This window comes from Camelus ferus, chromosome 35 (assembly GCF_009834535.1).
Source record: "Camelus ferus isolate YT-003-E chromosome 35, BCGSAC_Cfer_1.0, whole genome shotgun sequence".
Lineage (NCBI taxonomy): Eukaryota > Metazoa > Chordata > Mammalia > Artiodactyla > Camelidae > Camelus > Camelus ferus.
Window position 1 is genome coordinate 27,427,935 of NC_045730.1, and position 23,708 is coordinate 27,451,642.

Below are 23,708 nucleotides of genomic sequence, written 5' to 3' on the forward strand. Positions count from 1 at the left end.
ATCCTCCAGGCAGGTCTGCATGGGTAGAAGTGCCACAACGTGGTCAGAAATTATACCGTCAGCACCTCGGGGCTCCCATGGACTGGTTTCACATTAACCAAATTCATGAGACACTGATGCAAGAAAACCAGAAGTTTAACTTATTAATGTAACAGGAGACGTGAAACTACGAACCAGACTGAAATATCAGAGTTCAACCATGAGTACCTTTTCTTCTCAACGGCCCAACCACGGGCAGGCAGTCACATGGCAAGGGTGGACAGAAGCAGAGCAGGAAGTGTTTCTAGATTAACTCAATGGACTAAATTTCTGTTATACGAACAGATCTACTGCCTGGAAAACAATTACCTCCAATCATGGTGCACTCTTCGTGGACACTGGCCGAGACACGACTGTGAGCACCTGTGTAACTCTCCTTTCCCTGTCCTTTCTGGGCTAACTGATGCACAAGTATAGAGATTCAGGCATGCAGATATCTCTAAACACCCAAAGCCCATCTATGGCAGCCTCAAAACCGGACAGCCAGGGTTTAAATACCAACTCTGCCCCTTACTAGCTCTGTGACCTTGGCTAACTTACTCTCTCTTTGCCTCAATTTCCACATTGTAATACTGGGATAACAATCAAACCTTCCTTACTCGCTTGTTGAGAAGATTGAAGGATTCATTTCTGTAAAACGCTCAGAAAATAATGTAGCACATTTTTAGTGCTAAACAAATGTCAACTTAATATTAAAGTGATTTACAAGTCTCCTTTCTAATCATCTTCTGTGTTTCCTGGCTAGTCAAAGTCCCAAAGGAAATCCTTATTTCTCCTTTTATAAACTCTTGGGGAGCACCCTTCTGTTCCATCCCACCACCTGTTTAAACTAAGGGAGGGGATGCCTCCTCCCCACCCCTCTGGGCCATGGAGAGGGTTTCTCTCTTCACACCCCTGACCCCTGGCCCAGAGCTAGCCCTCGTCACACTAACAAAGTGGGTTGTGATTCTGGGGAGACAAGCAGGGCATGTGAAACCCTTCCTTTCCCTCCAGTGTTGGCCACCCTTGGGAAGCACCTGGGAAACTCAGCTCCATGGCAGGACAGCCCTGTGCATGATGGGGCAGATCCTCTCAAGGGAAGGCTCGCTGTGGCCCAGAGCTACCTGGGACTGGGTGAGTCTCTACTTCTGGGACACAGTATCATGACACGCATTTTCCCACAGCCCTGAAGTTCATGGAGAACGTGGCTTCATCAGTAACAAAGAAGACATTTATCGCCTGCCTAGTCTTTTGTGTCATCTCTCAGTTGGCTGCTGGAGGCAACATGTGTATAAGTATTGGATCCCCTTAGGCCCCAACATATATGAAGTAACAAAAAATTCTGTGGCTTAACGTTGGTTCAGGGCGACTGTGTAACAGTTCTGACTCTGCTGATGCTAAATTATGGGTATAGGAACTATGGAACCTCCTCAAATATCTTTCATCATAAAACCAGCTTTTCTTACTTTCCTGTTTCTTAGTAATTGCCAAAGAATCTCAAATGATGGCTTCACACCAAACAGCAGCTAAAGTTTATGAGCCCTCTTGGCATACCCACTGTGGTAAACACTTTACATAATTTCTAATTCTCACAATTCTACAAAGCAGATATGAGCGTCCCCATCTCACAGACGAGGGAAATCTCAGAACGAACTGACTCAGGCTCACGTGGCTCAGTGGCAGCGCGTGCATGCAAACCCAGGTCAAAAAACTACACCCCTTCCTATATGTACCAAATCTCCTCCCACCAATTAACACACAGCGGCGGGGTCAATACTCAGGGAACTCAGTACACTTTTCAGCTTTAAGGTGTTCCAGAGGCCGCTTCTAGCTATTTTATAAAATCCCGGCTCACTGGTTTCTAACACTGGAAGAAAAGTGCGGTTTTGCCATTGTTGCACAGCAAGTCTGAAATGTTCACAGCGAGATGGCAGAATAAAACTAAGATATAGGCAGAATAACTTTTCCAGGTAGACACACATAACGGACATTGTGCTATCCAGAAGCATTAAGCAAGGAAATCAAAATAAATTCATGTTGTTTAAGCCTTCTTTTACAAACAGAAAATTAAGACTGTAAGAAGGTGCAACAGTGACACCTATGGTTAAAAAGACCTTCCAGGTTGCCGGGAAACATGCAACACAAAAATTGCCTGTAGGATCAGAATCGAGATTCAGATAAATAAAAGCTTATGTAGCACATACTGCACTTCGCTTCGGGGAAGGGAGGGGTATTCAGTATTTCATATGATATTGCTAATACTCCTGAATATAAACAAAAGACATAGGCTCATGGAAACTCATCTTAGAAGAGGAAAGAATCCAGTCCAGCCACTTCATTTTACAGGAGGGGAGACTGAGCCCTGGGATCTGTCCTCCTGGCAATCAGTAGCAAAGCTCTCCTAGGCCTCATGTCTTGCACTGTAGCAAAAACCAACAGATCTGAACTAGGCCTATAGTCATAAAAGTCACGTCTGTATTTTTCCAACAGTAGGTAATCTAAGTATCTTGGAAAATACTTCTCAGAGAGCCAGGAAATCATACAAGTTTGTTGAAATACAAAAACATTTATTTACATATTAAAACAGCCTGAGCTTTATTCTCTCTATTAAAAAAGTGACATGTCAAATAAATGTTTTGATATTTTAAATCCTGTTAAGAGTGCAGGAAAAAAATCAAAATTTTCTTTAATCACAAAAGAGAGAAGCTTATTCCCTGAAAATGATCAATGTGGGTTTTTCTAAACTTAATGGATCTGGTCAGATTCCCACGAATTTAAATGTCTGAGTGGATGGTTACACGGCAACATGAATTCTGAGTTGTAACAATACAGATTCTGTGTAAATAATCTTCAAGGTCTTCTGCTTAAGGCAATTTAACTAGTCTCTGTCTCACCAGAATGATACTGATTTCATTAAAACTTCATACTGCACTAAAAAAAAACCAAACTGAATCCTTGTTATTTTAAGCCATATTCGTATATATCATATATATACATATTGAATATGCAGCAGAAATAGGCCACCCTCTTTAGTATTCAGAGTTGATCCTTCTAAATGATCTCTCATTGTGACATCACATTTTTATTAAGCACCTCTTGGGTGCTTTGTATTCAAGGCATCTAACTCTCACAGTCAGAAAAGGTAAACGGTATTACTCAAATTTCACAAGTGAGGAAATGAACTTAAGCCATGAAAACAACTTACATATTCATCATCAGGAAAGAAAAGAGTAAAGATTTTACTTACAATATTCACTAACAATCTTTTCTTCCATACTAAGACAACATAAAACCAATTCAGTCTTTGTAAATTGTTCGGTCAATAAGCACCACTAGAGAAAAACAAGTAACATCATTAGCAATGGTTGGAGTTTCAAAGCCCACTCCTCTTTTGCACTATAATCATTTTTAATGTTTTGTTTTTAGTGTTTACAGAGCACTAAAATAAAAAAATAACTTTCTAAGTCATTACCTGAGAATAAAACATTTGTGAAAATGTACAACTTTAATTTACGCCACTCTGTCTCACATTCTCACTGGTGTCTCTCCTTTGAAGGCCTCATCAGGCTGAGATCACTAAAATCGGTCATTTATGGACTCACAGGAGTTCGAGAATCCACTCAACGGGAGGCTGATTAGAGGAGCAATTAAGAATGCATCCTGTGCAACCTGGGTTCCAGCACCAAGCTAGCCACCGCCATCTACGTGTGATTTGGACAAGATGACCCCACCTCTCAATCCCTTAGCTGATAAAAAGGAGACACTGATACCTACCCTCAAACACCTGCTATGAAATAAAACATGAGGAAAGAATTTTAGCCTTAGGTAGATGTCCACTCAGAGCGAGTTTGGTCATTATGATGATGAAGATGGCTCTTAATAAATTAAGCTACACAAAAAAGTAGAAATCACTATAAAGGAGAAATATTCTAAGTCAATGAGCATTTCCTTTTGGATGGATTGCAGAATGTTCTATTGATTTTTTTAATAAACCAAGTTTGTCCATTAATTATAGATTTACAGGTTCATAGACAAGTCTCCAGAAAAAGAATTAGAGGCCTCTAACCTCTGAATACTAAGAAAGTAAAGGTTAAAAAAAATCAGGGGGGAGATTATACCTCATTTGGGAGAGTATGTGCTTAGCATGCATGAGGCCTTCAGTTCAGTCCCCAATAACTCCATTTAAAAACTTTTTTTTTTAAGAAATGGAGAATTAAAGCAAATAGATGGAGGAATACAGAATTGTTTTAGAGACTCAACTCAGATTTAAGATGGGGAAAAATCATCCATTTCTCAGGGGAAATCTTGAGAAATATGTAAACTGCATCTGAGATATCTAGTCTTTTAACATTATTCATGAGTTCATATTACCAAGTCTTAAAACTACCTGATAACCCACAGTGGTGATGCTGATCGTAACAACTGCCAACACGGATCGAGCTCCGGCAAGGACTGCTCTGTTCTGACATCTCTGCCCCTGAGGCCTCACCAGGCTGAGAGCACTAAATTCGGTCATTCACGAGCATCTCGTATAAGTACTCACTTTGTGCTTCCCACTTCCTCCTCACCAGCCCCTCTGAGGGAAACACTGTTATCATCTTCCCCACCTGCAGATAAGGCCACTGAGGCACAGAGACTAAACCCGTTCCAGGTCGCATTGGCATTAAAGGACGTCTGTATTTCTGCTATTTTGCTATTGACAAAGGAATCTGAGATATCAATTCAAGAGAGACTGTTAAATAATCAAGTCTGTCTGGTCTTCACCTAAAAGAGCAGATATTATAAATTCCTGACGTAGGATGAGGCTGCCGCCACAAACTGACTCAGCTTGAAATTAATATCCAAGATGAAGCAGCGGATAAACATAAATATTCACAATTGTCAACTCTGTTCATGGGTCTGGGCCCTTCACTGCCTGAAGGGGGTGAAGTCATCACCCGTGTCAATGAGGGAAGCGTGGCTCTTCCAGGTCCCACCCAGGCTTCATGGGCTGTTTCCCCCCAACAGACTGTCCTCAACGATTAAAAAGCTCTCAAGATTTTTACACCATGCAAAACTAAAAGACATTTCTGCAGATGGAGCACTTTCTCAGGCTTAAACCTTTTTTGCCTACACTTAGCAAGGGGGAAAAAGAAACATGACTCTGCAAAGTTTCTGAGCCTCACCACTCAGGAATACAACGGCCACAGCACAAGATGACTCTTCACATTGCAGGGTGAGAACAAAATAAAGCCGCCCCTACAACAGGCACTCCCAGAGACAGAGCTCAGCAGTCTTCTGCACACTCATGGTTGTGCAGCCCTCACCACCATGTATTTCCAGAACACTTCATCACCCCAGAAGAAACCCCCTGTCACTAACAGCCACACCCTAACCCTCCTCCACCCAGCCCCTTGCAACCATCACCTGCTCTCTGCCTCTGCATGTGCCTATTCTGGGCATTTCAGATCACTGAAATCAACAATATGTGGTCGTTTGTGTCTGGTTCCTTTCACTTAACATGCTGTTATCAAGGCTCGTTTGTGTTGAAGTGGCATCAGTATCTCTATCTTTTTTTTTTTTTTGGAAAATGTTTAAGTTTATTAGAAGGTGGTAAGTACAATCAAAAAGAGTAGAGTGGAGCATAAGGGGTTGGGTTTCAAAGGGAAAAGGGCTGGTTGAGCAGTCAGGGAGGACTTCTAAGAGCAGGTGGCCTTTTTCATCTTCCCCTTTATTTTTATTTTTTTCTTTTTTATTCACTCTTATGTCTGAAAAATGTTCCAATACATTGAGATACTATATTCTGTTCATCCACTCAGCAACTATGTATGGAGGAGGTCCAGAAGAATGAGTGTAAGAGGTGACTAGCAGGGATGGCATTTAAGCAAAGTGCAAGATGTGCTTTAAAAAAAAAAAAGGCCAACAAACAGAGGCACAAGGAAATTCAGTGTGTTTCTGAGCAAAGTGCATGCTTGCTTCGGCAGGACTACCGTGCAGGGCTGGGGCGGATATTGGCAGGAATCATGGCGAGGGAGTCACCTGAGAAGTCTCCCCACTGCAAGCAGCTCAGCCAATTCTCCTCCCTCATCCTGTATTTTTAGAGCCATGTTTCTAGGTTTCTCTTATTTCAAGTAATAGCACTTTAACTATACATCTGATCACCTGCATCTGATCACCTTACCTCCAAGCCACAGAAAGTCATTCACTGACTGGAGCAGCTCCAGGACATAACGGTGATGGATCAGGGAGTCCTGCAGCATCCCGGCCTGCAGACACAAACCCCCACATGTGCCTTGATGATGTCCGGAAAGTAAAATGCATGGATATATCTTACTGCTGTTGCACTGCATCTGCACCAAAATCATGCTGGCAAAGCACTACTCAACAATCTCACTACTAAAAAAAAAAAAAAAAAAAAATGCTATGAAGGCAAATTTAGGCTCTTCCATTGAAAACAAGCAACCATCACTGCCATTATCTGAGCTGGAATGCTCCTGACTTCAAAAACCACTGCGCAGTTACTTTCCAAACGTGAAAGGCATATATGTATTCCACGTAGATGATATTACAGAAGGATTTTTCTTTTCATAATTTCCAGTTGCAACATTAGCCCAAGAAAGTTTATGTTTCAGCTTTAAAAGAAATCAATTACCTTCCACTTTCTTAATTTTGAACCTATTATTATTTTATTAAAGGAGCTATGCTGTATATTATAAACCAACTCTTTGGCTTCTGCAAACAAGACCTTTAGGACCTCACTATTTCAGCACAAACTTTAATGATGCTTTGAGAGGTGGGGCCTGGGGCGCTCACTAACAGCTCTTTAAATACTGACAAGGATGTGCTATTAAGTAATGCAAAGGCTCTAAATCCACATTAACTCAGAAACCAAAGAAACTACACCAAAGCCTTACTTCATCATTTTTAAATATTCCTATTCTTTTGAATATTAAATTTCTTAAAAGATATGATTTTTTTGAGAATGACAACAGCTGTATTAATTTCCTCTCACCAAGAAAGCAATCTTTATCAAGAATAAAAACCCCAGGGAGGAGGGAGAAGATGGTGGAGTAGAAGGACGCTCGCAGGTCACCCTCTCCCACAAATACACCAAGACCCATATCTACAGACCCACGCAGCCAACCAGAGCACCTGTGGAACTCCGACAGAACATGGCCCTCTTCAACAGATAAAGACGCCAAAAATCTGGTAGGAGAAAAGGAAAAAAGAAAGAACAAAAGGCAAAGCAGCACGAGACGGGTCCCGCGGGGAGGGAGCGGCAAAGGAGGACTGGTGCTCACTCGCTGGGTCTCCCCTCTCCAACTGAGAGGTCAGCGGGATGGAGGGGGAGCCTCCTAGGCTCGGATCCATACAGAGCAGCCCTTGACTAACAGAACAAACTTAAACGGGCACAGAGCGTCCCCCCGACACCCAGCATGAGACGCGGGCCTGCAGCGGCGGGCAGGGCAAGGCTGCACAAGCCGGGCGGAGGACGGGGGCGGCTGCACGGAGGAAGCCCCATGGGACTACAAGGGGCTGCACGCTGTGACTGTGGGTGCACAGGGCAGAACAAACTTGGCCCTCCATAAAACAGCAAGGTTGATGTGCTCTCGGGGGAAGGGTGCACACCCCCATCTCTGAAAACCCGCGGAAAGTTTTCGGGGGAAGAGAGGCGGGGCCCAGTCACAGCCGCCATATCCTCCGCGCTGAGCACCCAGGTGGGGGCGGGGCAAAACCTGCATCAACAATGAAGGGCTTAGCAGCCTCAAAGGCCAGACTGAGACTGGCCTGCAGCCCGGGACAGATAGGCTCCTTCCATCCTGGTCCCTCAGAGAACTTGCTCCACAAAGACAAACAAGGAGCTGGGTTTTGGCCCGGAGCAGGGACAGGGCTGTCCCTCGGTCTTCCCCGAGCCCACCTGAGGAGGGCCGACCAGGGCGGAGCACGCAGCCGCACAGAGAGCGGAGCTACCAGCGGTGCAGGTAGAGGGAGAGCAGCCCCCCCGCATTTCGGGCAGGAACACAGCCCCTGACCGAGGTGCTGGGAGGGGGCACGACCCGCCCTCCTACCTGGCCAGTCTTCAACATCTGACTGCGGCCTCCGGAGGGGCAGCGACCCGCCCGCCCACAGCAGAGGAGAGCTGCACCTGACCCAGTGTTAGGAGGAGGCGCGATCTGCTGGCCGACAGGTGCTGGGAGCAGCACAGAAGAGGGCGCCAACAGAGGGCCTCTGAAAACAGCAAGCTGAGTTTCCGAAACAGGACGAAGACAGAAAGACTTCACACTAAAAGCACACAGACTCCTGGAGAACACCGACAAATCCCCCCCTTTTTTTTTTAATCTGTTTTTACCTGTTCTATTTTCTATTACTCTCTTAATCTTTACTTCTTAATTCATTTCTATTTCTCTCGGGATTTGATGTCCTGCTATTGATTAGACACAGGTTTCAAATACATCTATTCATCTCCCCCCCCTTTTTTTTCCAAAGGTTTTAAAAGGACGTCTCAACCCGATTAATACTCTGCTTCAACTCACTCTTCAATTATTCATTATACACTGTTTTCAAAACCTCTTTCTCCCTTCTTTTAAAATTCTTTCTCTCTCTCTCTTATTTTTTTCTTTTTTCCCTAAGTTCTATTCCTAAATAGGCATCAGATAGATAAAATCCTTAAGGACCAAAATAAACAACTGGTACTCCATAAACCACAGTGCCAAAGAGGTATGAGCAAGATGAAGAAGCAGAAAAACATTTCCCAATTAAAAGAACAAGAGAAATCCCCTGAAAGAAAGATCAATGAAATAGACATCGATAGCCTACTAGATCAAGATTTCAAAAAAGGAGTGATTGAATTGCTGAAGGAATTAAAAGAGATAGTGTTTAGAGATATAAAATATGTCAAAAATGAAACTGAAGCTAAAAAGAAGAACCAAGTGGAATGGGTAAACACATTGACAGAGATGAGGAATGATCTAATAGCTGTGCAAAGCTGACTAGATAATGCAGAGGAATGAATTAGTGATCTAGAAGACAGGGCAATAGAAAGCACCCATTCAGAAGAACTACAAGAGAAGCAAATAAAAAATAATGAAAATAGCATAAGGGACCTATGGGATAATATAAAGCATCCCAATCTTCACAAAATAGGGGTCCCAGAAGGAGAAGAAAGATCAAAGGGGATTGAAGAGGTTTTTGAAGAAATCATGACTGAAAACTTCCCAAACATAAAGAAGGAATCAGATAGCCAAGTACAGGAAGCTCAGAGGGTCCCAAACAGGAAGAAACCAAATAGACCCACACCAAGACATATCATAATCAAGATGGCCAGAGTCAAGGATAAAGAAATGATTCTAAAGGCAGCAAGAGAAAAGCAAAGAGTAAGTTACAAGGGAACCCCCATAAGGCTCTCAGCTGATTTCTCTACACAAACACTACAGGCCAGAAGGGAGTGGCAAGATATATTCAAAGCCATGAATGAAAAAAAGATGCAGACTAGGATCCTTTATCCAGCAAGGCTATCCTTTAGGATAGAAGGAGAAATAAAGAGTTTCACAGACAATAAAAAGCTGCAGGAGTTTAGCAACACTAAACCCATGCTAAAAGAAATATTGAAAGGGCTATTCTATATAGAAAAGCAGCAGGATGCTACAGAAATGAGAAACACACGACTGGAAAGGTGATAACTCATGAATTACAAATAAAGTAAACATGAAATTATAAAAGAAGACATACAAATTACTGAGAGTGGGAGAGGGAGGCAGGGAAATATAGAATAGTTTTTTCTTTCTTTTTAAAATTTTTTTAAGAGTAGGATGGGTTTGAGATCATGTTACTATCAGTTTAATAAAAACAGTTATAGAAATGGGTAGATAGATTTATATAAAAGGGTAACCACAAGCCAAAAATTTAAAAAGGAGTCACAAAAATTAAATAAAATCCAGGATAATACAAAGGAAAATTACCAAACCACCAAAGGAAGAAGAAAGGAACAAAGAGGATATACCAATTCAACTGCAAAGATAAGTTCAAAATGGCAATAAACACACATGTATCATTAATTACTGTAAATGTTAATGGACTAAATGCTCCAGTCAAAAGACACAGAGTGGCAGACTGGATAATAAAGCAAGAACCTTCAATATGCTGCATACAAGAGACCCACTTTAGGGAGAAGCACACATATAGATTGAGAGTGAAAGGATGGAAAAGATATTGCATGCAAATGGAAAAGCCAAAAAAGCAGGTGTTGCAGTACAGATTTCAGACAAAATAGACTTTTAAACAAAGGCCATAAAGAAAGATAAAGAAGGAGATTTTATAATGACTAAAGGAGTGATACAAGATGAGGATATTACACTCATTAATATATGTGCACCCAAAATAGGAGCACCTAAGTACATACAAGAATTACTAACAGAGATAAATAGGGATATTGATGGAAATACAATCATAGTTGGAGATTTTAACACTGCATTAACATCACTAGCCAGATCTTCCAGACAGAAAATAAACAAGGCAACAGAGAAATTAAATACTACAATAGAAAAACTAGAATTGGTGGATACTTTCAGAACATTACACCCCACAAAACTAGGATATACATTCTTTTCAAGTGCACATGGAACATTTTCCAGGATCGATCATGTACTTGGGCACAAAAGAAACCTCAACAAATTTAAGAAGTTAGAAATTATCTCAAGCATCTTTATTGACCACAATACCATGAAACTGGAAATCAACAACAGAGAAACAAAGGAGAAAAAAAGGAAAGCATGGAGATTAAACAATATGTTATTGAAAAAACAATGGATCAATGAGGAAATCAAAGCTGAAATTAAAAAATACCTTGAGACAAATGAGAATGAAAGCACAACCACTCAAAACCTATGGGACACAGCAAAGGCAGTGCTAAGAGGGAAGTTTATACAGATACAGGCCTTCCTCAAAAAAGAAGAACAATCTCAAATAAACAATTTAACCCACCACCTGAATGAATTAGAAAAAGAAGAACAAAAATCCCCAAAAAGCAACAGAAGGAAGGAAATAATAAAGATCAGAGAGGAATTAAATACAATAGAGATTAACAAGACCATAGAAAAAATCAACCAAACCAAAAGCTGGTTTTTTGAAAAAGTAAATAAAATCGACAAACCTCTGGCCAAACTCACAAAAAAGAAAAAAGAGAGAGCAAGAATTGCAAAATAAGAAAGGAAAATGGAGAAATTACAACAAACAAAATAGAAATACAGAATATCATACGAGAATATTATGAAAAACTATATGGAACCAAACTGGATAACCTAGAGGAGATGGACAAGTTTCTGGAAACATACTGTCCACCAAAACTGAATCAAGAAGAATCTGAACGCTTGAACAATCCGATCACTAGAAAGGAAATAGAAACAGCAATTAAAAACCTCCCTACAAATAAAAGTCCAGGACCGGACGGCTTCACCGGGGAATTCTACCAAACATACAAAGAACACATACCAGTCCTTCTCAAACTCTTCCAGATGATTGAAAAGGAGGGAATACTCCCAAACTCATTCTATGAAGCCACCATCACCCTGATACCAAAACCAGGCAAAGACACTACAAAAAAAGAGAATTATAGGCCAATATCACTGATGAACATAGACGCCAAAATCCTCACCAAAATTTCAGCAAATAGAATCCAACAACACATAAAAAAGATTATACATCATTACCAAGTGGGGTTCATCCCAGGGACACAAGGCTTGTTCAACATACGCAAATCAATCAGTGTAATACATCACATCAACAAGAGAAAGGACAAAAACCACATGATCCTCTCAATCGATGCAGAAAAAGCATTTGATAAAATTCAACACCCATTTATGATAAAAACTCTTGCCAAAGTGGGTATAGAGGGAACATATTTCAACATAATAAAAGCTATATATGACAAACCTACAGCCAGCATAGTGCTCAACGGTGAAAAACTCAAAAGCTTCCCACTAAAATCTGGGACAAGACAAGGATGCCCACTATCACCACTCCTATTCAACATAGACATGGAAGGCCTAGCCACAGCAGTCAGGCAAGAGAAAGAAATAAAAGGGATCCAAATTGGAAAAGAAGAGGTAAAAGTGTCATTATATGCTGATGACATGTTACTATATATAGAAAACCCTAAAAGGTCCACACAAAAGCTACTAGAGCTGATTGAGGAATTCAGCAAGGCAGCAGGTTACAAAATTAACGTTCAAAAATCAGTTGCATTGCTTTACACTAACGATAAATCAACAGAAGAAGAAAGTAAAGAAACAATCCCCTTTAAAATAGCACCCAAAGTAATCAAATATCTGGGAATAAATCTAACCAAGGAGGTGAAAGAATTATACACAGAAATCTACAAACCATTGATGAAGGAAATTAAAGAAGACTTTAAAAAATGGAAAGATATTCCATGCTCTTGGATTGGAAGAATCAATATTGTCAAAATGGTCACACTGCCCAAGGCAATCTATAGATTTAATGCAATCCCTATCCAATTACACAGGACATATTTCACAGAACTAGAACAAATCATAATAAAATTCATATGGAACCATCAAAGACCTAGAATTGCCAAAGCATTACTGAAGAGAAAGAAAGAGGCTGGAGGAATAACTCTCCCAGACTTCAGACAATACTATACAGCTACAGTCATCAAGACAGCATGGTATTGGTACCAAAACAGACATATTAACCAATGGAACAGAATAGAGAGCCCAGAAATGAACCCACAAACTTTTGGTCAACTCATCATTGACAAAGAAGGCAAGAATATACATTGGAATAAAGATAGTCTCTTCAGCAAATGATGTTGGGAAAACTGGACAGCAGCATATAAAACACTGAAGCTAGAACACTTCCTTACACCATATACAAAAATCGACTCAAAATGGATTAAAGACTTAAACATAAGACAAGATACAATAAACCTCCTAGAGGAAAACATAGGCAAAACATTATCTGACATACATGTCAAAAATTTTCTCCTAGAAGAAATAAAAGCAAGAATAAACAAACGGGACCTAATGAAACTTATAAGCTTCTGCACAGCAAAGGAAACCAGAAATAAAACAAGAAGAAAACCTACGGAATGGGAGAAAATTTTTGCAAGTGAAACCGACAAAGGCTTGATCTCCAGAATATATAAGCAGCTCATACGACTCAATAAGAAAAAAAAACAACCCAATCCAAAAATGGGCAGAAGACCTAAACAAGCAATTCTCCAAGGAAGACATACAAATGATCAAAAAGCACATGAAAAAATGCTCCATATCACTAATTATGAGAGAAATGCAAATCAAAACTACAATGAGGTATCACCTCACACCAGTCAGAATGGCCGTCATTCAAAAATCCACAAGTGACAAATGCTGGAGAGGCTGTGGAGAAAGGGGAACCCTCCTATACTGCTGGTGGGAATGCAGTTTGGTGCAGCCACTATGGAAAACAGTGTGGAGATTCCTCAAAAGACTAGGAATAGACTTACCATATGACCCAGGAATCCCACTCCTGGGCTTGTATCCAGAAGGAAATCTACTTCAGGATGACACCTGCACCCCAATGTTCATAGCAGCAATATTTACAATAGGCAAGACATGGAAACAGCCTAAATGTCAATCAACAGGTGACTGGATAAAGAAGAAGTGGTATATTTATACAATGGAATACTACTCAGCCATAAAAACTGACAACATAATGCCATTTGCAGCAACATGTATGCTCCTGGAGAATGTCATTCTAAGTGAAGTAAGCCAGAAAGAGAAAGAAAAATACCATATGAGATCACTCATATGTGGAATCTAAAAAAGAAAAAGGAAAACAAACAAACAAAAACAAAGCATAAATAAAGGACAGAAATAGACTCACAGACACAGAATACAGACTTGTGGTTACCAGGGGGGTGGAGGGTGGGAAGAGATAGACTGGGATTTCAAAATTGTAGAATAGACTACACTGTATAGCACAGGGAAATATACACAAAATGTTATGATAACTCACAGAGAAAAAAATGTGACAATGAGTGTGTATATGTCCATGAATCACTGAAAACTTGTGCTGAACACTGGAATTTGACACAACATTGTAAAATGATTATAAATCAATAAAAAAGTAAAAAAAAAAAAAAAGAATAAAAACCCCTATGGAAATCCAAAAGACAGGACGTTTCTATCTAAGTGAACATGCAGATCTCAACACAAACCTAAATCCTATCAGATCTCACACGAACGAGCTCAACAAAGTCCAGGGCTACCCTGGAACTTAGCTCTTCTGTTCCAAATGTTGGCTGAACTAAGATTATCAAACAAGGCAGGGAAGGAGAGAAGAGGAATGTCCACCTGGCGGCCTCCATCTGTTTTCTTCCAGCCACAAGGCGCCGGTAGGGCGGCCCCGCTAACAAGCCCTCCCCATAAGGAAATCCCGCACCCACACTGCCCCTGCCGTCCCCAAGCAGCCCCGACGCCCCTCTCCCACTTGTTGCCTCCCAGCCTGTGAATAGTCTTTTAATGACCCCCCCAGTTGTTGGCACCCTCCCCCTCTTCCCCGCTACACACACACACACACACACACACACACACACACACACAGAGCCAGGGCAGCCTTCCCAAAGCACAAGTTTGATTACATCACCCCCACTTCAAACCCTTCAGAGGCTCCCTGGTAGTGTTCTAGCCCCACCCCTGACCCTAACCCTGCTCACCCAGCCTCACCTCAGTACCCAGGTCCACGGTGACCTCAGGGACCCCTGACCTGCTGCTACTTCCCATTTGTCTCCAGGCTCATTTTGACTGTTTCTTAAGGAAGCCTTCCCTCCCTCCAACCTCCTCACTTTGTTCTTGTGTTCCTAGAACATTCTAGGCTAAGTCAACTTCTGACACTGCTAAGCTCCCAAGAAGCAAATACATTTTGCTTACTACTGTGGGTCCACCCCCTCTCCCTTAGACACTCAGAACTGAGCGTGTTATGAATAAATGAATGACGGGGTGGGTCTCAAATGGACAGAAAGACCTGCTCTCGCCCATCAAGACCCTTCTTTCTGTAGAACATCAGAAGCAAAACCAGGAGTACCTTCCCTGAGGGTCACTTCCTATTGACACCATTCACTGCCTCCTGTGTCAGTTCTAGTAAAACCCAAGCTCTTTGAAAGCCCTCCACCCCAGGTCCCTCCAGTGACCTCCCCAGCAGGGGCACCCTCCACCCTGAACCACAAAAAGAACTCTCCCCGAGTCCCCACCCACAAGCCTCCAGGCCTCTGCCCGGGCTGCGCCTGCCACCTGAGCCACCCTCTTGACTCCTACTCCTGGCTGACTCTTACTCTGTCCTCAGAACTGAATGTAGAGTCCATTTATTCCAGGAAGTCCTCTCTGATAATGTCCTTTAGGTCTTGGCTGGGCTTCCCCTACAGCAGCACTGCAAGGCGACCCACTGGTGTTTGTCCACCCGCTCCTTTGAGACCATGACCTACTGGAGGCCACGTGGGAAAAAGGAGTGAGATGACAAGAGGGGTAGGAAGAGCAAAAAGCAAAATCACAGCCCAAGTCCCAAATTTAAGGATTCTTTCTTAGAAAAAAAGAATAAAATATTTCATACATGTGTCATTTAGCTATGATTTTTGTGGCTCATGGAAAGCAAGAGCTTGGTGTTCTAGTCCAAAAACCAAGTTACATGCAAAGAAATGTATATATTCATATCTAAAGCAAACCAGAACTGCTCAACAACAGTTTGCAGTAAAAATCCAAAGGAACTTTTATAAAGGCAATCTCTCTCTCTCCTTTTTTTTTTTTTTTTTTTCTGGTATCATATAGTTTCAGAAGTATTTGTATAACTAAGTGATGGCTACAGCCCATGATTCTGCACTGGAGTGTTTGGGGCTGAGGAAGCCCAGATTACATGCACTGTGTAAATGCAATCACACCAACACACTGACAGGTGCCCTAGTGGCTGAGCTGAAGTTCCAAAGCAGACAACCTTACGTTGCAAGACAGTTCTAAGTAGAAAGTAAAAAAAGCAATGTTCTGTACTCAATTTCATATTATATGGGCCATTAACCGATAGTGCATCTTGCCTAATGAAACCCCAAAATAAATTGCCAACGTCGATTTTCCCCATCTGATTGTTTTATGCTAACATTGGATATCAAACCCTCACTCCATACGGAAAGCTCAGGCCTACGCTGCAGTAGAGTTACATCCCGCAGAAGAAAGACGATCAAGGGAGAACTGGAGAGTTTCCCTTCAGAAGCTGCTAAGTCTGGTTTTGCTCCTGTACGTCATTTGCAACCACGTCAGCGTCAAAGGAGTAAAACCTTACATCTGTGGGGCGTAAAGCACTGCGGTGCTTCTGAACCATCAAAAGAACACTGAGCTTTGTGAAACAGTCCTGAGGTACTTAAATCGCACTTTTCTGAAATGCTCCAAAATTGACCCACTTCACCATTCCAGGTACAACAGGGAGGTACCGGAATTAGTAGAGAAAACACGCCCTTGAAGTCTGACAAGGCCCTGCTTGAATCCTGCTACAGCATTTACTAGTCGATAAACAGACCAATTCCTTACCCCTGAGAAGGCCTCCCAATCTGCAAAAGGGGGCTGCCACCGCCCACCTGGGAGGCATGGATGTGAATGCAACACGCAAATAGGGTGGCCGACTGGTACCTGACACGGGGCCTGGCTAGTTTCCCTCTGCTGCCCTTCTCCCCCTTTAAACTTGCACTGTTCCCCCTGGTAAGGGTCAAGCCCCCGCAACTGACTGCCCGATTCTTCTGTGTATCCCCGGATACATGCCTTACCCTTAGAAGGCCAGAAAAACTCCTGCCTCCTCCCCAGTCACTGTCAATATTCTTAAGAGTCTGGGTTTTTTTAACTATATTTTGCAGGGAGACCATTCCAGAACTGTCCAAGCACCATTCTCTAGGTTGGCTCCCCTCCCAGCGCCCATCACTTCTCACATCAGATCCTCTGTCTGATTGCATTCTGTTCAAGGGAAAGCGAGTCCGCTAAGGTGGGGACTCCCTAGGACTCCTTCCCTCTCTCAGAGGTGAGTGTGACTACCTTCTCCCCACTCCTCACTCCCAATCCAGCTTCTGAGGAGTCTCCCTTTCTGGACCTTGCAGCCTCTGCATCTTCCCAAGATGCACACGTGGCCACGACCCTCCCTTCAGATTTCTTCTTGGGTGGCCCTGCCCACACCCCGGCCCCTTAAGGATAAATGGCCTTGCTCTGAAAATCGCAAATGCCACTGACTGACACACCAAAGATGCATCGTCTGGGATTTCCTCCAACCCAGGCACAGCCCTGCCCTCCCTCAGCCTCAGTCTGCACCTGTCGAGATGATCTAATCCACATGCAAGGCTGTGAACACCAGCTAAGAATGACGACTCCCAACGTGTATCTCTAGTCCGGCTCCTTCACCTGAGCCCCAGGCTCATAGACCCCAGTGCCTCTTTGAAGTCCTAACTTGGATGACAAATGGCATCTTAAAGATGCCTCATGTCCACCATTTACTCTGGAATTCCATTCCTGACAGGTACCTACCAGGCTCCCCATTTTAGTAACAGCACCAGGACCCACCTAGGTGTTTGAGGTCACATTCAATTTCCCCTGTTCCCTCCCCCAGCCCGGCCCTGGAATCGGTCCTGTCATTTCCATCACTAAGCCCATCTCAAGTCTGGTTCTGCAGGGACCACGGCCGGAACTCTGCAAGCTCACAGCATGGTGCCGTGAGTCACAGTCCTCTGAAGGGTGCTCCCTGGAAGAGGAGGCATCTCCTGCCGCTGGTCACCTCAGAAGACACTGGATTCTCACACAGGAGGCCCAGGAGAAGGGACTCAAGGTTCTCCCGTAGTCTGAGTTTTGAAGGGCCCGAGGTCTGGGGGAGCTCCTAATTAGCAGACACACCTGCCAGTGAGCAGATGAGGATGGAGGAACCCAGGCAAGGCTGTTCTCACTCCGACCCCTGGGCTCTGGGGAACCAAGGGAAAGGCCTCTGTCCAGGGCGCAGCCCAGCCATCACAGATCCCAGACTGCATTTGCCAACCCAGATAGCCTAGACTCCTTCTACTTGCGACACTTACTTCTGTTCTGTTCCCCCCGAGAATGTGATGGATTCTTTCAGAAAGTCTGGCCTGTCTCAAGGAGACCAAGTCAGTGAAGGATGAATTGTCGACATTTGCACCAGAGCATGAAAGGAGAAACAAAACCTCAAGGTCAGCATGACGGTGGTGGCCAAACCCTTACCCCGGGTGAGATGAACAGGGTGGGGGTGAGAATGCAAGGTCCTCGGTCGGCCAAAATATCTCCCTTCACGGCTGACTCGGGTGTTGGAGCCTCACTACCGCAAACTAACGACACGGCCGTCAGTGGTGGACGTCAGCTGCAACAGACACAGAGTCAGCTATTTACTGCCAACATGGGTTAAAAGTAAAGGCTGGTGCGGGGAGGCCTGCACGGCTGCTGAGGCAAGCCACAGACCCGGCTCTGAATGCGCACTGGCTGAAGCAGAGTGGAACATACAGTCCCCTTTAGCGGTCCCTGTGTCCACCAGATCCATGTGAGCCAGCCTCTTCGGAGAAGGCCATGTTGTCCTGATACTCAGAGAAACCAGCCTCGTAAAGGGAACAAAAGAGTGGCATGGATTTTAGACCCGCTTCTGCCCCTTTATGAAGGGAAAGTAAAGTAAATGGCACGGGGAAGGTGAATGCAAAAAAAAAAAATAGGTGACTGCTTCCTCCAACAGTGTCCCCTTCAGCTGCTCACCCCCGAGCCGGCCACTTCCTCACCAGTGACCGCCAGCCTGGAAGCGCCGTCACGCACGTCACACAGTGACAGCCAGGAACCGAGTGCCAAGTACGTTTGTGTAAAAGCCAGAATGAAGCAAGGCGCTGCAGACTTTGACTTTTCAAGTTTAAATATTCCATGAAAAGAATCCCTCAGCAGCCGCCTAAATCAAATCGCATCTCACTTCTTCAAAACAAACAAACAAAATTAATAAGAGCGCATTTGTCACCAAATATAAGGAGGACAAAACAGGTTCCTCAAAGCAAGGATTTTAAAATGTATCGAACACCAGTGGGTGATGTGCTAACAAAGCAAAAATTCCAAAAAAACTAGAAAATAAAAAGATGACTAGGATAATATATAGATGAAGGCAGCTGTTAAGGTTTTGCTTTTTAAAGCGATGGAGCCAGCACGGAGGGCGATCTGGCTATTTCCAATGCAGGGTGTGCACAGCCCACTTTTCAGACGCAACAACATGCTCAAACGGTGGTACAAGAGAAAAAGGAAAATAGAGAAAGGAAAAGAGGAACAAGCAAAAAGTAGAAACACACGAGAACAAAAATAACTGACAGCATGTACAAGAATTTACGTGACTGTGATAAGGATAGGGACGCGGGAACGTTGAGACCCACCCTCACCTCCTGCTCCAGGGAAGGCAGGGGACTGAGGGGAGCGGCGCTTCCTGGGGACCCCAACGTGGTCAGCGCCCCAAACCAAAACTCCACCTACATGAGTCTAGACAGCTTTTGAGCTACAAAATGTGGTCGCATTTCAGGCTGGACAGTTTTTCTCACTCCCACCAAGAGTAGCAGGAGAGGATTAGGCTCTGCTCCTGCACCAAAGCATTGTTTTAAAAATTAATGACTGTGGAATAGTAAAAGCAACAATGGAGTAAAAGGGACTGGAGGAGAACGTGCTTGACCCGAGCTCACTGGCCGCGTTATGTCACTGACGTTCAGATGCTGGCTGAGCCCTTACGGTACCAAAACAGACAGACCCACCAAGAGGGAGGTTTAATGCGCTGCTGCATTTTGATGCCGAGAGCCATGCCTGGTACACGAGGTTCTGGGTAAACAATGGTGACAGTGTCAACCACTATAGGCTAAGCACACATCCAGCTACTCTGCCAAATTCCAAGGACAGAATTCAAAAGGCAAAAACAAGCTGGCATTCTCTGGTGGGTCTGCAGACTCAGAGCCAAGCAGTTGCTGAGCAAAAATGTCACCAGTCCCTCCTATGACAAAAGAGGAGGCACTGGCCAGGGGGCAGGGGCAGGGCTCCAGGCTTCCACCGCTCACCCATAAGTCTGTACAGGGGGGAAAAGGTGGTCCCTGCTTACGTTGCACCGATGCACCTACCTTGACTAACGCCTGGGGGCTCAGCAGGAGGTGACAGGTGAGGTGAACAGAGCCAGCCTGAGAGTGGCCCGGTGCTGGCAGCTGTGCCCTCAGCTTTGCCCAGGCCACTAAACCTGCCACCTCATATCCAAGGAGCAGAAGGGGAGCGCGGGCATGTTGATTACAGTGTCCTGCGAGGACAAGTACAGATCATGGCCACCACATCCGTCGCCCCTTCCTTAAGCCATAGAGGCATGTCCGGGGAGGAAGAGAAAATTCACCCAGAGCCCTCCAGGCACCACACGCAGATGGGACTTGGATCCCCTTTGCCTGTCACTTACAGGACTGGTCTGCACTTTCTTTTTATCAATTCTCTGGCATCTTCTCCTCCAACTTACCAACAACCAGAAAGTAGGATCTGACCTTAGGTAAGTTCAAGAATCACAGAGCACCGCCTCCACAGCGGGCCCGGCAGCACGTGCCAGGTCCTCCAACTGCCACCTGTGGGACCTCCATGAACCCTCTCCAGACTCAAGGACCGAGGCCGTAGGCCGAGGGGACACAGCTTCCCTCACTCTCCCCAGCAAAGGGGGACAACCTCTCGGCAAAGGCATCTCACCCTCTACTGCCCGAGGGACAGCACAGTAGATACACAGGGAAACAGAGCAGAGGGTGGGGGGGTAGGCAGCCCAGAAGAGCTTGTGTGCCCTTCCGAGGCAAAGTGGGGCCGTTGACCTAATCACAGGGACAAAGTGAAGACGAATCTTTCCCTGCTCTGTCCCATACTCCTTGACACGCCTTTCCCTGCATAAGGAGCTCTTTCGGAAGTCCCTGGCGGTGTTTCTGATGTCCTAACTTGGCATGGTGGCTGTCGGGCAGGGAGAGAGGGCCTGAGCCGTGCAGGTGATGGGCCTGGGAGGCAGGAGACCCCGGCTCCATCCCCAGGTCAACCAGCGCCTCATTCTACCTCTCGGGATTCAGCATCTCATCTATAAGCAAAGGGATGAGGCTGTCCCAGGACAGGCTGTCCAACAGGAATGAAATGAGAGTCATGTAAAGAAAGTTTCCCAGTTGCCACATTTAAAAATTAAAAAAACAAAAAACTAGAAACTGATTTTAAGAACAGATCTTACTTATTCTACCGTATATAAAATACTATCATTTTGACATGTAATCAATATAGAAAGTAACAAGATAGTTTACATTCTTTTTACTAGACAAGTCTCAGCGTCTGATGTGCATTTGACTTACAGCACATCTCAGCTCAGACCAGCCTCCTCCCCAGCGCTCATAGCATCAGTGGCTGTGGCTACTCTATTGGACAGCAACTCCAGGGGTCCCACCAGGGGTCCTGGCTGAAAAGCGGGAGGAAGTGTCCACACTAACCCTAAAAGGATCTCTCTGAAACAAAGGCGGATTCACTTTTAAATGTCTTAAAAACCGGCGGGCTGCACCTCCCTCCCTCCTTGGCTACAAGACAGCCCTCCTCCTTGCTGATCACTTTCTGGATGTAGGGAAGAAACCCGGCACACAGCCATGGTGGCCGGGCCTCCAGGTAGACTTACCTGCTGTCTGTGTGCAGTCCGACGAAGTCCTCCTTCTCAAACAGGGTGTAGAGGAGGGGGATCTTGCCCCAGACTTGTCGGGGACCACGTCCAACCACTTGGACTTGAGCATGATGAAGAGTGACTCAGTGAATTCCTCGATCCTCTTCTCCACCACCCTGCAGTCCTCATAGATTGAAGGCCACGTCGATGCACGGCTGCTCGGCCACCTCCCCATGCAGCCCAAAGACAAAGAGCTGAGAGTCGTAGAGCGTGGTGCCATACAGCTACTCTGCACGTGGAGCTTCTCTAAGGTCTTGGCCAAAAGGCAGTCGAAAATGGTGACAAGGCCCACGACCTTGCGGTGAGTCTGGAAGTCACTCCACCCATTCTCGGGCGCATAGTGGTGCCTGTAGTGGATACAGAGTGCCCACTGGGAGCCGCACGGGCTGATCTGGCTCACCAAGGAGATTCACTTATAGATGCAAAAGAAATTCTCCTCTGAGATGATCCCCAGGGGTTGGACCACCACGGGGAGAGTCTGGTGGTCCTCAGCACACTGCACGTAGTCAGGGATGCTCATGCTGCAGGCCCTGACGAGAGGGGAGAGGAGATTGAGGTACATACTGTGCTGCGGGCTGCGGGCCTCACTGGGTTGCGGTGACCTGGTGTGTACCAGCCAGAAGGCAAGGGAAGCCAAAGCAAATCCAGGGGTACAGTTTGTCCTCAGCGTCTGCACATGGCTACCATAGCTTGGATCACATTACGCAGCTCTTGGTCTAGGCTTCCAGCCCCTGCAGAAAAGGGTCATTTCTTGTTTTCCATTTCCAAGCACCTAGCCAGGCCCTGATGCAAAGTTAGTGCTCAAAACTGCTGAATAAAGGAAAGAATAAAGGAACTGCTTCCCCACCTCCCTTCAGCAGAATATAAAGAAAAGAAACACAGTGGGATCAAAAGTTCTGGATTTCAAGTCCAATTTATTTGAACTCCTAAGCTGCAGAATAATGGATAAGAAAACTTGCTTTGGGGAGGTGGGTACAGTTCAGTGGTAGAGCACATGCTTAGCATGTACGAGGTCCTGGGTTCAATCCCCAGTACCTCATTTTAAAGAATGAAACAAATAAATAAACATAATTACACACCTCAAAAAATATTTTTTAATTCAAAATTCAGAAAAAACACCTTGCAATTGACACACCATTGTAAACTTGAATATACTTCAATTTAAAAAAAATCCTTGCCTTACCAGTATATATCTGGATTATTGAAGTTTTCAAATGTAAAATGCCTAGAGTATCACCTGCATAAAAAGGGGGAACTGTACAAATTTACTATCCCTCATTTATGAGCTATATTTCCTTTGGGGGATGTTTATAACCTCTCAGAGTTAATTTTCTCAGATTTAAAAAAAAGGAAAATATTACCTGATTCTCCATACTGATGAAGAATCAGATAACCCAATGAAAGAATCTGACCCACAGAGGTTACTCAATAAATGTTTGTTGAATGAATGAATAAACAGGAAAAGTGAATGCTGCTCCCTGCCACAGACAATCATAATGGTGCTGCCTGGAAATCCAAAGTTCACGTTCCACCCAACTCTACACTAACCATGTGGGTGACCTGGGCAGGGCTGTGTGCTTCTCTAAACCCCAGTTTAATCATGAATAGAAATGAGGGCAATAACACAATCTTCAAAGGGTTAGTGAGTCAGTAATGAATTGTACCCCAACTTTGCAAGGTGGAAGCATTAAAGAAAACTGGGCAAAGAGCCCAAAGGCCCTCTCCATATTATCTCTTGCAACTACATGGAAATCTACATTACATCTCAAAATAAAAAGTCTACTTTTTTAAAGAGGTTATTGAGATTAAATGAGCTCACTGTCTCAAATAAGGAACACACAGTACAAATAGGACAATGCCCACTACACTCAGTAAACATTCTCACTGAACCCACTGGTCCCTCCAACTTCAGAGCAGGAGGATGGGTCCTCATGGCCAGAGGCTACTGCACCTCAAGCTAACAAAGCTAATGGTCCCCA

At 44.3% G+C, this 23,708-nt stretch overlaps 1 protein-coding gene and 1 long non-coding RNA gene across 4 annotated transcripts in view; one reads left to right on the forward strand and one right to left on the reverse strand.

The window, feature by feature from the left end:
* LOC116661562 overlaps positions 1 to 23,708 on the reverse strand; it is a 173,349-nt gene that overhangs the window by 146,934 nt on the left and 2,707 nt on the right. For 2 of the 3 annotated variants that reach the window (XR_004317499.1, XR_004317502.1), the window contains exon 2: positions 21,688 to 22,460. The gene's annotated coding sequence lies outside the window, so the exon portion shown is untranslated. Of the gene's footprint in view, positions 1 to 20,143; positions 20,195 to 21,687; positions 22,461 to 23,708 lie in introns of those variants that run through there. The other variant, XR_004317503.1, reaches the window with a different exon arrangement.
* Positions 1,021 to 21,688, forward strand: LOC116661564. Its single transcript, XR_004317505.1, has 3 exons — positions 1,021 to 1,031; positions 3,862 to 3,864; positions 21,604 to 21,688. It is a non-coding gene; the product is annotated as an uncharacterized LOC116661564 (long non-coding RNA).